Here is an 18,331-nt window from a genome sequence, read left to right as displayed (position 1 = left end):
GGGTGCCATTTCCTTCTCCAGAGGATCTTCCTGACCCAGGGTTTGAACCTGAGTCTCCTGTGTCTCCTGCATGGGCAAGCAGGTGGATTCTTTATCACTGAGCCACCTGTGAAGTCCTCTTTAGGGAGTAATGGTCAACATATTAGACTGGGAGTCAGAATGTCCACATTTTGGTCTTTGTCTTAATTTTCTCTCTGACCTCAAGCAAGTCCCTGTTCCTCCCTGGGGTTCTATGGGATTAGGGAGGACAGGACAGCTGGCTCAGATGTGTTGAGCCCCCACTTAGCTGGTTCTTCTGGGGAGTCAGCCACTGGTCACTGGGGTTGGTTCTTTTGGCAGTCCCTTCCCCACCTTTCTGGTGCCTTCCAGCAGCTTTCTAGCCAGTAGTGTTTTCCCTGCCTTTGAAGTGCTCTATATTGTGCTCTTGTTGCTTTCCTGGCCCTGAGAGCGGCCTCTTAAAGTACTGTTTTTGTTATCTGTGGGTCTGAGCCCACTGGGCAGTGTCTTTAGCATTGATTTTTTGGTTCCCTGTAATAAGCTCTGAGACTGGGAAGCAGCCTGACTCCCTCCAGGGAATGTACTGTCCTGTTCTGAAAATTCACTTCTCCTTAGACTTCCCAGCACTGGCCCCTCCCCAAGAGCTCTCCCATCACCTCTAAAAGGGCCTGCCTCTGCCTGCCTCCCTATACTCTCTAACATCTTCCTGGGCTAACATGAGCCTCTCCTAAGGTCCTCATGGCCACCTCCAGTCCTGACCATGTGGACTTCTAATGACCACCAGAGAAGGGAAAGACTTGGGCACATGCAAGGAGACCACAAATCAGGATATGAGGAGTCTGGTAGCACTGACCCTCTACTCACACCTTGAAATTCATGCCATGTAGGAGGGACGTCATTCTGTCATGATCTTCCCATGACATGCTTCTCTCTCTCCAGCATTCCAACCCTTTCTGAGCCAAGAGAGAGCTCTGGAAATGCTCCTTATTAAAATAGAATTTTCCTTGTTACAGAAATGCCTATTCATTGTAAAAAAAAAAAAATGGAAAATACAGGTAAATTCAAAGAAGAGAAAAAAAAAACTCTTCTAATCCCACCAGTCAATGATAATAACCATTAACTTTTCTTTGATTTTTTTCCATGAATGTATATTGCCTAGAAAATCCCTTTGACACAGGAGCCTGGCAGGCTACAGTCCATGGGGTGGCAAGAGCTGGACATGACTTAATGACTAAACCATGATACATGCTTTTAAGTGGCTCAGATGGTAAAGAATCTGCCTGCAGTGCAGGAGATCTGGGTTCAATTCCTGGGTTGGAGAATCCCCTGGAGAAGGAAATGGCAACCCACTCCAGTATACCTGCCTGGAGAATTCCATGGACAGAGGAGCATGATGGGCTACAGTCCATCGGGTCGCCAAGAGTCGACATGACTAAGTGACTTCTTGACACTACAACACATGAAAATCATCCTGAATATATTGTTTTGTAACCTGCATTTTTTACCTGGCCACATGCCATGAACATCTCTCTGTGTCATTCCACAGTCTTCCGCATCATCATTTTTATGGGCAGCAGAGCATCCTACGGAGGTACAAAAATGAATGCCACTTTGGGATTGGACTTTTGGATAGTTTCCACCTTCGCGCTATTGTAAATAATACTTCAATGACAATCCTCATGGACAAAAAAAAATCATGATTTTTTTTTTCTCCATGTTAATTCCTAAGCAAACCTGCTGGTGGTAGTCAGAGTTTAAGAACTTTTTGAGGTTTGTGACACAGCTTGCCAAGCTTCCCATCAGAAAGGGTTTGCAGGATGTCAGACACTTAGGTGTCCACATTTTCTCCTGATCTTTGCCCTGCTTTTATTGTTGAGTTCATCTGGCCTGGCGGTGGACTAAGCTGCCTAGGTTGCCACCAGGAAAAAGGGGCTGGCTTCTGGCTGGATGGGGAGAGTGATAGGAGGGAGGGGCCAGGTGAGTGAGGTGTGGCTTACGGAAGCCTGGTCCTTCCTCCTCTTACAGGGATCAGCGCCCCTATGGCCTAGACGTTGGAAGAAGGAGATGGAAAAACAGGTGGCAGCATTAAGGCAGCTACTTCACATCTCACCTGAATGAGCAGCTAGGCAGAGGAGGGCAGCATTTCTTCTTTCTGGAATTGCCTGTCTTTGTCCTTTGCTTATTTGTCTTTTTATTCTTGATTTGAGTTACAGGTCAAACCCTTCTTCTGTTGCCAGTGTTACAGTTTTTACACGTTTTCTATTTATCTTTTAGATTTTTTAATGGTGGTTTTTTAATATGAAGACATTTAGAATTTGCATGTAGTCAGATCTTCAAATCTACCAGTCTTTTCCTTTGTGGTTTCTGCCTGCTTTGTTGTGATGAAAAAGATTTTCCCTACCCCCAGATGGTATAAGCATTCAACCAAATTTTCTTTGAAATGATGCGTTTGTTTCATTTCCAAAGTCTTTAAGGTATGGTTTGTTTTCCATTAGTCCTGACCTTGTGTGAGCTGGAGACATAGGCATAGGTGTCTCAGGGATCAGTACTAGTGGCTTGATCAGCCCTGTGGATGCAGGACAAATTCCAAGGGCTTCATCTTTGTCTTTCTTTGGCTCCCAGGAGCCCTCTAGTTATCTAGTTGACCTTTTTAAAAGAAAAGAAGATAGCTGCCTGTGTCTGATTGGCTCATCAGAGAACTTTCAATCCAAAGAAACCCCAGTAAATGGGTTAATTGATTTCTGACAGTTTGGCAATGGCACTTCCATAGCACAAGTACATGTCGTGTGGGCTGACTTTTTGTTTGTTTGTTCATTGCTCTATCCCCAGTACCTACACAATGCTTTGCACTTAGTGGGGACTCAGCGTAGTACTTGTTAACCAAATAGTTAACTGAATGAATGCATGGACATCATGTATCCATTTTTTTTTTAATTTAAAGAGGTAATAAAATAAGGAAATTACTTATGTGGTCAGGTTTTAAAAAGTAGCATATGATACCAAATAAATTTATCCTTCATTCATTTAGCAAATATTTCTTGAATTGTTCTATGCATGGGAAAAATGGTTGATGTAATGATTAAATGAGTTAACATATTGTGTTAGTCTTCTAGTACTGCCATAACAAAATACCACATATTGGGTGGCTTAAACAAAAGAAATTAATTTTCTCATGTATCTGGAGGCTAGAAGTCCAAGATTAAGGTGTTGGTAAGGTTGGTTTCTGGTGAGGCCTATCTCGGCTTGCAGACAGCTGCCTTCTTGCTGATTCTTGACAAGACCTTACTCTGCATGTGTGTCCTTTCCTCTTCCTGTAAGGACACCAGCTCTGCTGGATTAGGACTCTACCCTTATGGACTCATTTTCCTGAATTATCCCTTTAAAGGCCCTGTTTCCAAATACAGTCATATGGGGGACTTCAACATGTAAATTTTGGGAAGACACAATTCAGTCCATAACTCATATGTAAATCATGTGTCAGAATCTGATGTAAAGAACAGTCTTTTGGACTCTGTGGGAGAGGGAGAGGGTGGGATGATTTGGGAGAATGGCATTGAAATATGTATAATATCATATATGAAACGAGTCGCCAGTCCAGGTTCGATGCACGATACTGGATGCTTGGGGCTGGTGCACTGGGACGACCCAGAGGGACGGTATGGGAAGGGAGGAGGGAGGAGGGTTCAGGATGGGGAACACATGTATACCTGTGGCGGATTCATTTCGATATATGGCAAAACCAATACAATATTGTAAAGTTAAAAAATAAAAAAATAAAAATCATGTGTCAGAAATGCTTAGAAATAATGGCTGACCCATATTAATACTAAGCACTATATAAACACATTATTATGAAACACACAAAATTGCACTGGTGATTCTCCTTGGGGATAATTTCCAAACATTTCTATGTTGAACAATTTTATTAACCTGGGGGAAAAGCACTACTATTCAATAAAAGACATGAGTTGAACATGGTTTGCAACCATTTCATCATGTATTCAAAACCTTTGCTCTGGATAGGATTTCAAGTTCTTGGCTCCGCTGTCCAGATTTGTGGTTGTAGCAGTAAAGAGAAACAAAGGTCTGGCTTGGCTCAACCAGGCCTGGCAGCCGGCATCTCTGTCTCCTGGTGTGCGCCTCGGTGGGGGTGGTGTGCACTGTGCTGTGTGCCCAGTCCCACGTCCACCCTCTAGAGGGCTGGAAAGACCTTTAACAGTGGGGCAGTGAGTAGGTCAGCCTGAGTACTTGGTTGCAAACAACAAAATTCATACTCACTACTTTAAGCAGAAAGAGAATATATTTTAAAATGTTAGGAAGCTTACAGCATAGTTGGTAGTGCTCAAGAAGCAGGGTTAAATCTCAGCTTTCAGAAACAGCTCCCAAATCTACCTGCCTTGTGTCAGCAAGATAGAGCCCACATGTAGGACTCTCACCTGCTCATTGCTGGCTTTTGAATCAAAGGCTCATGAGCTTTTGAATCAAAGGCTCATGAGATATAGTCATGAGACTACATTTCACTGGTATAGTCTAAGTCACTTATCTACCCCTTCCTGCAAGAGCGGCTGGATAAGAGAGTTTTCTGGATTCTACCTTGGGAAGGAGGTACTTACGATGTGGGGAACTATCCAAAAATAGGAGAGTGGTCAAAAATCTTGGAGAGCTCGAATAACAGAGGGTCCATCACTGTCGGAGAAGCATGGCCCGGGTGTCCTAAGTGTAGAAAACCTGGGTCCAGAGTAACTGAGTCCATCCTTGACTGGCTGTCAGGGTCACTAGAAGGCTGGACTTAGAATGGACATGAGGCCGCGAAGGACAGACAGCGGCCGCTTATGATGATGAAGAGGCCTCAGAGTTATTGCTACTTAGTTTTGATGCCCAGAAGCCTCTAGATCCACCTCTTCTTATACCAGTGAACACAGAGAGGGACAGAAACTTGCTCAGGGCTGTTCCGCATGACAGCATCAGAGCCAGGACTGGGAGCGGTGTCCTACATCCCCCTCCTTATGCCTGGCAAGATGTAGAGCCTACTCAAATATTTCCCTCTCCCCAGGATGTCTCCTCTGGGTTGAATGTATGTCATCATGTTCACCACCCTGGATTGCTATTACTGCTGCTTCCTACTTGTCTCTCCTGCCCCTTCAGTGCCCAGCAGGGGGCAGGCACATTATTAGTAAACAAGAGCTGAATGAATGAACAAATGAGAGTCCGGAGGCGAGAACTGCTCTGTGACCTGAGGAAGACGCTCTCATCGCTAGACTTCAGTTTCCTGCTCTGTTACATGTGATAATGTTCTCTGCATTCTTTGGGTCAGGTCCTATGCCAAGGCTGAAAATATGATCAGGATCCTGCCTGCCTGCCCTCTCAGAGATGCTGATCTGAGAGGAGATGGCATAAACAGCACTGACCACTCCTGTGGCTGGCTGACCTTGCTAACAAAGAGAGAAATCCAAGGGTCCTCCAGCTCTTCCTAGGTATCTCTGGGCCCCCAGTTCACTCCTGTTGGGTTCCATGATTACCACACCCATGTAGAGTCACAACTTTCCAACCTAACAAGTGGTGCATAGATGGAAAACCACAGAGTGGAAAGGAAATCTCTGAAGCCCATGACAGGAAAGAACAAGACCCCTTATCTAGTGATAGGAACATACCCATAGAGGAGAGGGATCTGGTCTTGCTATCCCCATTCCTCAGGGAGGACCAAAGCATGCTCAGTGAAAAAAAAAGGAAAACACAGTGAAACTGTAATGTGTCACAGCTTCAGCACAGGTTTATGAATTCAAATATTCACAAGTAGCAGAGGCATCTGTAAGAATAGTAACTGGATGTTACATCTTGAAGGAGGTCAGACTAAATGTATCCCATGACATCACTCTGGAGAGGAGGCCGCCCGGACTTATGCAAAGACCTGGAACACTTCTGCAAGTGAGTGCTGCAGAGGAGGGCTGGGAGTCCGGCTTGAGGCTTGGCTTTTGGGCTCCTCCCTCTGCAAAGAAATGCTTTGTTGGTTCTGTTGTCTGCTCACCTCTGTAAGACTGTCTGGTCTGGGGAGATACCTTCTTTCTGCCCAGCATTCTACCTTCCCCTGAGTTTCCTCCTGAGTTCCAGAAGGTCTTTAGTTAATCTGCTGCCAGTGGGAGTAAAGTGAGGGTATTCTGACAGCCATATGAGACCCTCTTGGAGGATCCCTGCTAATCTGGGAGCATGAACAATTCCACAGTCCCTGCCAGGCTGTGCCTGAGTTCCAGCAGGAGCATCTCTCCCTGGAATCCCAACTTTACAATAGGGAAGAAGGTGGAAGCACCTATTGTAAACACAGGAAGTGTCTCAGAGGTATATACCTGCACACCTGCACCCACAAGGTGTGTATAGACAGGCTGAGCACACACATGACATATATTGCTGCTACAGGCCTGAGCCAGAGAAGGTGATGCCACCCCACTCCAGTACTCTTGCCTGGAAAACCCCATGGACGGAGGAGCCTGGTAGGCTGCATGCAGTCCATGGGGTTGCAAAGAGTCAGACATGACTGAGCGACTTCACTTTCACTTTTCACTTTCATGCATTGGAGAAGGAAATGGCAACCCACTCCAGTGTCCTTGCCTGGAGAATCCCAGGGACAGGGGAGCCTGGTGGGCTGCCATCCATGGGGTTGCAGAGTCAGACACAACTGAAGTGACTTAGTAAACAGGCCTGGGCCTGTACATAAACTCACACCATAGCTGCTGAGCTGTGAGCGCACATGCACACGGGGTAGGTTGGCTCTGGTGGGTCTGAAGAGAGCTCTGGCCCTTCCACCATCTGCTACCTGACCTCTGCTCTCTGATTTCCTCCCCTTTTCTGCCTGGGTCAGCTACTGCCTGGCTTGGGATGGCTGCATATAGACAGGCTTGGGCTGCCTGAGCGCTGTCCTCGGTGCTGGAGGCCTGGTGGTACATGCATGTTTGGAGAATAAGCAAGAGTGTTGGAAAAAGTAACCTTGAAATCCGGCGTGGGTGTTCACTGGAGCCTACCAAAATAACTACATTTATTCTCCCAGAAGAATGTGCAGCTGGGCTTCCTTTCAGTCCCAGACACTGAAACAGAAGGTGTTCAGCCGAAACCAAGTCCCACTAAAACTGAGTTCTCTTACTGAGTTTATGATCAATCTCACTATCCAAACCTTTATCCCCTTTCTTGTCCTGTCTGAGCTCAATCTTGCACTAACTTGAATAGTCATCAACCAGAGTCAGATGATTATGATGTCAGTAACATCATTAGTGTACTAAAAATGCTATTATTAGATATCATCACTAGTGTACAAACACAAGTTTTTTCTCCAAGGCAAGATGAGCTAACAGATCCTGAGTCATGGACAGAGAATCAAAAACCAGAGTCATCCTGACTCTGAAAACTTGGATTAAGAAATGGATGATGATTAATACCATCCTCTTTGTTCTTCCCCTTAAAAAAACAATAACAAAAAAAACCCAACCCTAACTCAAAGACCAAGCGGGAGTAGATTTGAGGCTTATTTTCCACTCTTTTGCTTGGCACTCTGCAATAAACTCTGTACTTTCCTTTAGCACAGCCTGGCATCAGTAGGTTGGTTTTGTTGAGCGTTAGGTGACAGGCCCCAAGTTTGGTTAAGTTACAATTTTCACAACCACAAAGGGACCACCATCCCGTGTAGGCATCTTGTCCATGGCACATCGGCCGCTGGCCAGTGGTGGCTCTAAGATCCTGTGTAGCAGCTACTTGAGTGCTTCTGTCTCTGGACAGTCCCACGGGCTTACTGCTGACCAGGCATTGTTGACCCATGGAGCTCTCAATTTTGTGATGGAAGATGCAAGGCATTGACTTGTTGAGATGTCTCTGGCAAGTAGCAGAGCTCATGTGTGACAGCAACAGGGTATTCTCTGTTGTATTTGGTTTCATCTTTGGCAGGACATTGACTGGGATTTTCCTTTTGGATTAGGAAACTGTGACCCTGAGAGACCACTCTGCATTGATTTGTTTGTTTGCTTGATATTTGACAACACTGGCTGTGAACAGCTAATAATAGATAATCAGAGCTCTTTTCTGTCTTGTAGCCCTCTACGGTGTATTTTGCAGAATTGAGAAATTTTTAGTTGTGCACCTGTGAAAAGGAAAAAAAAATGTATTTTATTGTAACACTACTTGACTTCAGTACTCCTTAAAATCAGGAGAATAATGATCCCTAATGGCTCTCTAAATTATAATGCCTTCTACCAACTAGAACTGTAAAAAAGAAGGACACATGAGGAAATTCCTTATGGGTGGGTTTTTATGCTATTGGGTTGAAGTGAGACTTTGGAAAATGGTTTTTCTTTGAGGCTTTGGAGTTGGTTTGATTTTTATCTTATATACATGTGTGAGGGTATATTTGTGTTAAAGGAGGTGCACTATTTTAGTTGGCAGACATGGGCAACAAAAGTTCAGTTCCTAAAAATAGCCCTTTATGTTGCATACTAAGAAATGGGACCACCTTTATTTATGGTTCTGTGACTGAAGCCAAACTTACATTGGTTAACACCACATGGTCATGATATTCTTTAGGCTCTGGAGAAAATATGAACAAAATGAGGTTCATTTGACAGTCTAAAACTGATTTTGCTGGCTTGATAAAACATCATTTTTCAGAACTTTTACTCTAAGGGAACAAGTCCTTCTAAAAGGAACTTGCTTTTCTCTCCCTGTGCCTTTGTGACGGGCTCTCAGGAACTCATCTTTGTCTTATGTAGACCATCTCCAATTCTTTTTCAACTGAAGAAAAAAAGGAAAAATAGGTCTTTTAAAACTTATTCCAACTGTTATTTATAAACTAATGAGTTTTATATTGTAATACGTGTTTCATAACTAAGTTTTAAAATGAAGCTATGAACTTTCTGGTTGTGTTTATCTATATGTCCATGTATGTGTTATAAATATATATCTTTGTATTTGGATGGTCTTACCAAAATTAATTTCTAAATGAGCTCTGTTTAACTGGCTTTAAGGAAATATAAAAATAAAAGTAACCCAAATGAATTTCCAGTTCACATGAACTGGGAAATATTCCATATTAAATTGTTATTTGGTATTAAAGTTAGTTTAAGTTTATTGGTTTAATTAATACAGACATATCATTAGAGGCACCAACATTAAGTATAATAATTTTATTGTACCTAGGTTTACTAGATGTCAAATAAGATCTTACTATATCTGTTGCAAAAATTGTCAGGAAACAGATAATAACTTGGTATGATGAAATTTTTAAAATATTTTTACTTTTTGGCCAAGCCACATGGCATGTGGGAATCTTAGTTTCCTGACGAGGGGTTGAATCATGGCACCTGCATCCCTGCCCTGGATTCATGGAGTCTTAACACTGGACCACCAGGGAAGTCCATGATGAAATTTTTATAAGTAAATTAAATATAAATGAGATAAAAGCTTTTAGGTAAACTCTTTAGGAATTATCATGTTTTAGGATTGTCTACTTAAAAATAGTCTTTCCAGATTTGGGTAACGTGAAACTTTAAAGTTTTGCTAAATTAAGTGTTGAAAGTTTTTAAAATATCTAGATCATTCCTACGTAAAATAAGATACTGGAACACTAATTGTTGAACATAGGCTTCCTTTTACAGAGACATTAAAAGTATCAGAAAAACATCTGCTTTATTGGCTATGCCAAAGCCTTTGACTGTGTGGATCACAACAATCTGTGGAAAATTCTTCAAGAGATGGGAATACCCGACCACGTTACCTGCTTCCTGAGAAATCTGCATGCAGGTCAAGAAGTAACAGTTAGAACTGGACATGGAACAACAGACTGGTTCCAAATTAGGAAAGGAGTATATCAAGGCTGTATGTTGTCACCCTGCTTATTTAGCTTATATGCAGAATACATCATGCGAAACGCTGGGCTGGATGAAGCACAAGCTGGAATCAAGATTGCCAGGAGAAATAACAATAACCTCAGATATGCAGATGCTGCTGCTGCTGCTAAGTCGCTTGTCATGTCCGACTCTGTGCGACCCCATTGACTGCAGCCTAGCAGGCTCCTCCATCCATGGGATTTTCCAGGCAAGGATACTGGAGTGGGTTGCCATTTCCTTCTCCAATGCATGAACGTGGAAAGTAAAAGTGAAGTCGCTCAGTCGTGTCCGACTCTTAGCGATCCCATGGACTGCAGCCTACCAGGCTCCTCCATCCATGGGATTTTCCAGGCAAGAGTACTGGAGTGGGGTGCCATTTCCTTCTCCGGATATGCAGATGACACCACCCTTAAGGCAGAAAGAGAAGATGAACTAAAGAGCCTGCTGAGCCTCTTGATGAAAGTGAAAGAGGAGAGTAAAAAAGCTGTCTTAAAACTCAACATTCAGAAAACTAAGATCATGGCATCTGGTCCATGGCAAATAGATGGGGAAATGATGGAAACAGTGAGAGACTTTATTTTTTGGGGGGCTCCAAAATCACTACAGATGGTGACTGTAGCCATGAAATTTAAAAAAACGCTTGCTCCTTGAAAGAAAAGCTATGACCAACCTAGACAGCATATTAAAAAGCAGAGACATTACTTTGCCAACACAGGTCCATCTAGTCAAAGCTGTGGTGTTTCCAGTAGTCATGTATGGATGTGAGAGTTGGACTATAAAGAAAACTGAGCGCTGAAGAATTGATGCTTTTGAACTGTGGTGTTGGAGGACCACAGTTGCGGTGTTGAGAGTCCCTTGGACTGCAAGGAGATCCAACCAGTCCATCCTAAAGGAAATCAGCCCTGAATATTCATTGGAAGGACTGATGCTGAAGCTCAAACTCCAATACTTTGGCCACGTGATATGAAGAACTGACTCATTGGAAAAGACCTTGATGGTGTAAAAGGCTGAAGGTGGGAGAAGGGGACGACAGGATGAGACGGTTGGAAGGCATCACCGACTCAATGGACATGAGTTTGAGTAAGCTCCGGGAGTTGGTGAAGGACAGGCAAGCCTGGCATGCTGCAGTCCATGGGGTTGCAAAGAGTTGGACATGGCTGAGCAACTGAACTGAACTGAAAAAGGCATTTAGAACTATTAATAAATAGGTTCAGTGTCACACCAAGACATTTTTGGTAAATAATACACACATGTTTTTAGAAATTACAAATAATATTTATAAGTTGGCCAACCTACAGAATGCTAATGAGAGACAGGTCACAATTGCTTGCTTACTTCTTTGTTTTCACTAGAAATTAAGGTTTTTAAGAGTTGAGAATTCTCATTAATATATGTAATTAAAACTAAAAATTAATAACAAAAACATCTTTGTATTCAAGGTAAAAGAAGGTAAGAGGAATGGAAATGCATTTTGTTAAGGGAAAATGATTATGTCTGAAAGCTGTTTATTTCTAAATAGGAAAGAAAATAAGGGACTAATATATATAGCTATAGAAAGTTGTAGATGGTTTGTGAGAGAAAAAAAAAAACATCTTTAGAAAAGAATTCTATATGTAGTGAGGACTAAGATTAGCATGAATTTAATTAAGTAAATCAACTTTAATATTAAAGATAGTAAAAATCCTGAATTTAATTTCTCTCTCAGTTAAGAGAACAAAGGAGTTTTTTGGTTTTTATTATTTTATTTTTGGCTGTCCTGGGTCTTCATTGCTTTGCTTGGGTTTTTCTCTAGTTGCAGTAAACAGGATTACTCTCTAGTTGTGATGCAAGGGCTCCTCTCTGGAGGGGCTTCTCTTGCAGAGCACAGGCTCTAAAGCGCATGGGCTTCAGGTGTGACATGTGGGCTCAGTAGTTGTGGTTGCCAGGTTCTAGAGTACAGTCTCAATAATTGTGCCACATGGGCCTAGTTGCCCCTGGGCATGTGGGTTCTTCCTGGGCTAGGGATTGAACCCGTGACTCCTGCAATGGCTAGGGGATTCTTTATCACTGAGCCACCATGAAAGTCCCCATAGATTTTTGTTTTGTTTTGTTTTTTAATATTGAGCTGCTTTTGATAACAGATTTTAAGTTTCTTTACAAGCTTTTAAGAAAGTTGTAAATTTTTATATTTGCTTTTTCTAACTTTCATTGTCAGTTTGGTCAAGTAGATAAGTACTATTTCACAGTGACCTATGACCCTATTTGATCAAGTATTTTGAAACTTTTGGGTATTTTTGACAAACTTCCAAGAGATCAAATTCTAATTGAAAATGATTTGACCTCTAGCTAACCTTGAGTTTTCCAAAGGGCCCCTGAAGCATCTCAGTTCACTTCAGAAGCTCAGTCATGTCCAACTCTTTGCAACCCTATGGACTGCAGCATGCCAGGCTTCCCTGTCCTTCACCAACTCCCGGAGCTTACTCAAACTCATGTCCATCGAGTCAGTGATACCATTCAACCATCTCATCCTCTGTCATCCTCTTCTCCTCCTGCCTTCAATCTTTCCCAACATCAGGGTCTTTTCAAATGAGTCAGCTCTTCACATCAGGTGGCCAAAGTATTGGAGTTTGAGCTTCAGCATCAGTCCTTCCAATGAATATTCAGGACTGATTTCCCTTAGGATTGACTGGTTTGATCTCCTTGCTGTCCAATGGACTTTCAAGAGTCTTCTCGAAGGCCACAGTTCAAAAGCATCAGTTCTTCAGCGCTCAGCTTTCTTTTGGTCCAACTCTCACATCCATATGTGACTACTGGAAAAACTATAGCTTTGACTAGATGGACTTTTGTAAGCAAAGTGATGTCTCTGCTTTTTAATATGCTGTCTAGGTTTGTCATAGCTTTTCTTCCAAGGAGCAAGTGTCTTTTCATTTCATGGCTGCAGTCACCATCTGCAATGATTTTGGAGCCCCGAAAAATAAAGTCTCTCACTGTTTCCCCTTCTATTTGCCATGAAGTGATGAGACCAGATACCATGATCTTAGTTTTTTGAATATTGGGTTTTAAGCCAGCTTTTTCACTTTCCTCTTTCACTTTCATCAAGAAGCTCTTCAGTTCCTCTTCGCTTTCTGCCATGACACCAAGGCTAGGGTCATCTGCATATCTGAAATTATTTATATTTCTCCCTGCAATCTTAATTCAAGCTTGTGCTTCATCCAGTCCAGCATTTCACATGTACTCTGCATATATGTTAAATAAGCAATATGACAATATACAGCCTTGACATACTCCTTTCCCAGTCTGCAACAGTCCATTGTTCTGTGTCCAGGTCTAACTGTTGCTTCTTGACCTGTATACAGATTTCTCAGGAGGCAAGTAAGATGGTCTGGTATTCCCATCTCTTGAAGAATTTTCCACAGTTTGTTGTGATCCACACAGTCAAAGGCTTTAGCAGAGTCAATGAGGCAGAAGTAGATGTTTTTCTGGAACTCTCTTGCTTTTTCTATGATCCAACGGATATTGGCAATTTGATCCCTGGTTCCTCAGAGAAGCAACTCAGAGAGAGGTGTTAAACTAAGTAGGATTATTTGGTATGTTAAATTACATGGGAAGCATTGTCAAATAGTGATAAACCTTCTCAGGTTATACTGTATGGGTAAATATTAATATATATATTTTAAAATCATATGGAATTCTTAAAAAAATCTGATATGTCCTGATAAAATGTTGTCAGTCATAATTCTAATTATTATCTTCCAATGCTGTCTGTCATAGCACTATCCAAGTTTGTCAGTTGCATTGTAGTAAGATCTTTAATGCCTTTTGAAGTTTTTGTCATTTATAGACAGTTATTGTTGTACTCTGATGCTTTTGCAAAAATGCTTCATCTTCAAGAAGATTCATAGAAAATACAGTTTTCTGATTACTTTCAGATTATGCCACTGGACTGGGTAAGAAATTAAAGAATCCCAATGGCTGTATAAAACTGTTAACAAAAAGATTTGTCAAATAGCACTGAGTGAGCTGCTGAATATAGTATTTTTATGGTCTTTATCTGAAATATTACTGACTTTTTTCATCTATGTTTTTTAGATAAAAGGAAAGCTTTCCCCTTAAGCTAATTATGACTTCCAGCAGCTTGATAAATTACACCTTTATAAGCAGAACGGACGGAGAAGGCAATGGCACCCCACTCCAGTACTCTTGCCTGGAAAGTCCCATGGACAGAAGAGCCTGGTGGGCTGCAGTCCATGGGGTCGCTAAGAGCCGGACACGACTGAGCGACTTCACTTTCACTTTTCACTTTCATGCATTGGAGAAGGAAATGGCAACCCACTCCAGTGTTCTTGCCTGGAGAATCCCAGGGATGGGGAAGCCTGGTGGGCTGCTGTCTATGGGGTCACACAGAGTCAGACACGACTGAAGTGACTTAGCAGCAGCAGCAGCAGCAAGCAGAACGGAAACATTTATCTTTTCTCTCTCCCTGATCCCTCTAGAAATCGTAAACTCTTAGGTTTCCAGCAGCCTCATCAGGTGAATGAGGAAGATCACCTCCTGACAGGTGTAGGAATTGAAAGGTATTTGGCGGGAGAGGGGAACTTGAGAAGAGTTCACCCAGATCTATAGATATCATGAGCAGAATCTGTGACAAGCCCTTGGCATGACTTTCCTGGCCTTGAGAATCCTTTTAAAAAGTTCAATTTAAGATTCCTTATGAAAAGTTCCAGGACAGCCAATTTAAAAGAGTCTATATGATCAATTGTTGTTGTCTTAGTTGCTAAGTCATGTCCAGCTCTTTTGCAACCCCACGGACTGTAGCTGACCAGGCTCCTCCGTCCATGGGATTTCACAGGCAAGAGTACTGGAGTGGGTTGTCATTTCCTTCTCCAGGGAATCTTCCCAACTCAGGGATCAAACCCATGTCTCCTGCATTGGAAAGCAGACTCTTTACAACTGTGCTACTAGGTAAGCATATGGTCAATTACACTTATATAAAATCAGGCCAAGTTTATTAAAACCAGATGCACTTTGCAAACAAATTAGTTTTAATTTGGCTACATTTGGTAGACAAGAGGGTGATTTTAGAGAGAAAAAGAGTATGTTTCAGTGAATATTAGATTCTGGTTCTGTTAGTTGATGTCTGTGGAAGTGTTAGTTGTTCAGTAGTGTCTGACTCTTTGCAACCCCACAGACTGTAAGCCCGCCAGGCTCCTCTGTCCATGGAATTATCCAGGCAAGAATACTGGAGTGGGTTGCCATTTCCTTCTCCAGGGGATCTTCCCCTGGGTCAAACCTGGGTCTCCCACATTGTAGGCAGACTCTTTACCGACTGAGTCACCAGTTGAGGTCTGTATTTACTGCCTGACTCATTTCCCAGATAATTCTTTGTTCTTATGCTACATGATTGTAAGTTTTATTGAATTATTAAAAGGACACTCTAAATTTGTTTCTGAAGCTTATCACAGCACTCTGTCTTTGGGTGAAGAACAGATGCCCCATGACCTGCAACCAGGAAATTATGCCTACTGGAAAAGGCATCAAAGGACTGTCTCCAACCTAGATGAAAAGATCCTTATTAGGGACTCCTAACTAGTTCATGCACAGCAAAACTGAAGGGAACTGACTCTTGAATTAATATTTCCCATTTAAGAAGAGTTTCATCACTGGACTGATCTATGGAAAGGACTACTAACTTCAAATGACACCCACATCCAGACAAGAAGAAGACAAAAACAGTGGTAGACTGCTGACCCAAGAATCCAGACCAGATCTGTAAGACCCATCCTACTAATTCAATTGACCTGTTTACCAAATGTTTGTCTACTGTCAAAATTGATAGTTACTCTTTTACTTCTAACCATACTGTTGTCCCCGATGTTCAGGATAGAAGGAAATTTCTCTAGTGAAATTATCAGAGTATAACTACTCATGACATATATCACTGCTTGCTGTAAGTCTACCGCTAAAAACACATGTACAATGATGGTGTGATAACTTAGTATAATGGATAAAATGCATATCCTATAAAATGTTTCCCCATAATCAGACCTCTGAACTTGTTCACTATGTCTCATTAGTTTTCCTCCAATGTAGACAACTAGGGAGATCCCTCTAAGTAGATAGATAGATACAGCAGGTATAGATATCTATGTAGATGTGTGTGTAAACAAGAAGGTTTAGCATTGAGGGACATGATGGGTTCAGGGAGGCAGTAATTATCCTGGCATCTATTAGGGACAACTAATACAGACAACTATTTTGATCTATTGAAAGATTTGCAAACAAAAGGGTAAATGACCAAAAAATTGTTCACATATTAAGGTCTGGTAAAGTCATTCTGGCTTACACATCATTTAAATTAAATTGGAACAGTCTATTCTGTGGCTTATTGAATATACATTGTACATCTGCTTTAACCATTAAGGAAAAAAATACATTTAGAAGTGAAAATAGAGTAACTGGTTCAAGCATTCAAAACAGAGCTGGGTGGCCATTTGTGGACATGGTTTCAGATTGGTTCCTACATTACTGAGAATTTTAATTTTCTGAACAAACCATATCAGACTCAAGGACACACCATCAGCTGTTCTCAAAACAAAATCTGCTAGCAGCTGCCAACTCAACCTTATGAAATCTTCCTCTTACTTTAGGAATATTAGTGACAGATGAAACAACTCAAGCCATAGCCTCCCAGCAGAAGGCATTAGATTCTTTAGCCAGATTACTGTACTATAAGTCACTTCAGTCATGTCCAACTCTGTGCGACCCCATAGATGGCAGCCCACCAGGCTTCCCCATCCCTGGGATTCTCAAGGCAAGAACACTGGAGTGGGTTGCCATTTCCTTCTCCAATGCATGAAAGTGAAAAGTGAAAGTGAAGTCGCTCAGTTGCGTCCGACTCTTAGCGACCTCATGGACTGCAGCCTACCAGGCTCCTCTGTCCATGGGGTTTTCCAGGCAAGAGTACTGGAGTGGGGTGCCATTGCCTTCTCTGTAGCCAGATTAATACTAGACAAAAATTGCTTTAGATTAAGTTCAGTTCAGTCGCTCAGTTGTGTCCGACTCTTTGCGATCCCATGAATTGCAGCACGATAGGCCCCCCTTGTCCATCACCAACTCCCAGAGTTCACTCAAACTCACGTCCATCGAGTCGGTGATGCCATCCAGCCATCTCATCCTCTGTCATTCCCCTCTCCTCCTGCTTCCAATCCCTCCTAGCATTAGGATCTTTTCCAATGAGTCAACTCTTCCCATGAGGTGGCCAAAGTATTGGAGTTTCAGCTTTAGTATCAGTCCTTCCAATGAACACTCAGGCCTGATCTCCTTTAGGGTGGACTGGTTGGATCTCCTTGCAGTCCAAGGGACTCTCAAGGGTCTTCTGCAACACCACAGTTCAAAAGCATCAATTCTTCAGCGCTCAGATTTCTTCACAGTCCAACTCTCACATCCATACATGACCACTGGAAAAACCATAGCCTTGACTAGATGGACCTTTGTTGGCAAAGTAATGTCTCTGCTTTTTAATATGCTATCTAGGTTGGTCATACGGAGAAGGCGATGGCACCCCACTCCAGTACTCTTGCCTGGAAAATCCCATGGACGGAGGAGCCTGGTAGGCTGCAGTGCATGGGGTTGCTAAGAGTCAGACACGACTGAGCGACTTCACTTTCACTTTTCACTTTCATGCATTGGAGAAGGAAATGGCAACCCACTTCAGTGTTCTTGCCTGGAGAATCCCAGGGATGGGGGAGCCTGGTGGGCTGCTGTCTATGGGGTCACACAGAGTTGGACACGACTGAAGCGACTTAGCAGCAGCAGCAGCAGGTTGGTCTTAACTTTCCTTCCAAGGAGTAAGCATCTTTAAATTTCATGGCTGCAATCACCATCTGTAGTGATTTTGGAGCCCCCAAAAATAAAGTCTGACACTGTTTCCCCATCTATTTCCCATGAAGTGATGGGACCAGATGCCATGATCTTAGTTTTTTGAATGTCAAACTTTAAGCCAACTTTTTCACTCTCCTCTTTCACTTTCACCAAGAGGCTTTTTAATTCCTCTTCACTTTCTGCCATAACAGTGGTGTCATCTGCATATCTGAGGTTATTGATATTTCTCCCAGCAATCTTGATTCCAACTTGTGCTTCTTCCAGCCCAGCGTTTCTCATGATGTACTCTGCATAGAAGTTAAATAAGCAGGGTTAAATAAGCAATATACAGCCTTGACTTATTCCTTTTCCTATTTGGAACCAGTCGTTGTTCCACGTCCAGTTCTAACTGTTGCTTCCTGACCTGCATATAGGTTTCTCAAGAGGCAGGTCAGGTGGTCTGGTATTCCCATCTCCTTCAGAATTTTCCAGTTTATTGTGATCCACACAGTCAAAGGCTTTGGCATAGTCAATAAAGCAGAAATAGATGTTTTTCTGGAACTCTCTTGCATTGTTGATGATCCAGCAGATGTTGGCAATTTGATTTCTGGTTCCTCTGCCTTTTCTAAAACCAG

Source organism: Bos indicus x Bos taurus, chromosome 7, assembly GCF_003369695.1.
Source record: "Bos indicus x Bos taurus breed Angus x Brahman F1 hybrid chromosome 7, Bos_hybrid_MaternalHap_v2.0, whole genome shotgun sequence".
NCBI lineage: Eukaryota > Metazoa > Chordata > Mammalia > Artiodactyla > Bovidae > Bos > Bos indicus x Bos taurus.
The sequence above is the reverse complement of the archived record's forward strand: the minus strand, read 5'-3'. Positions refer to the sequence as shown.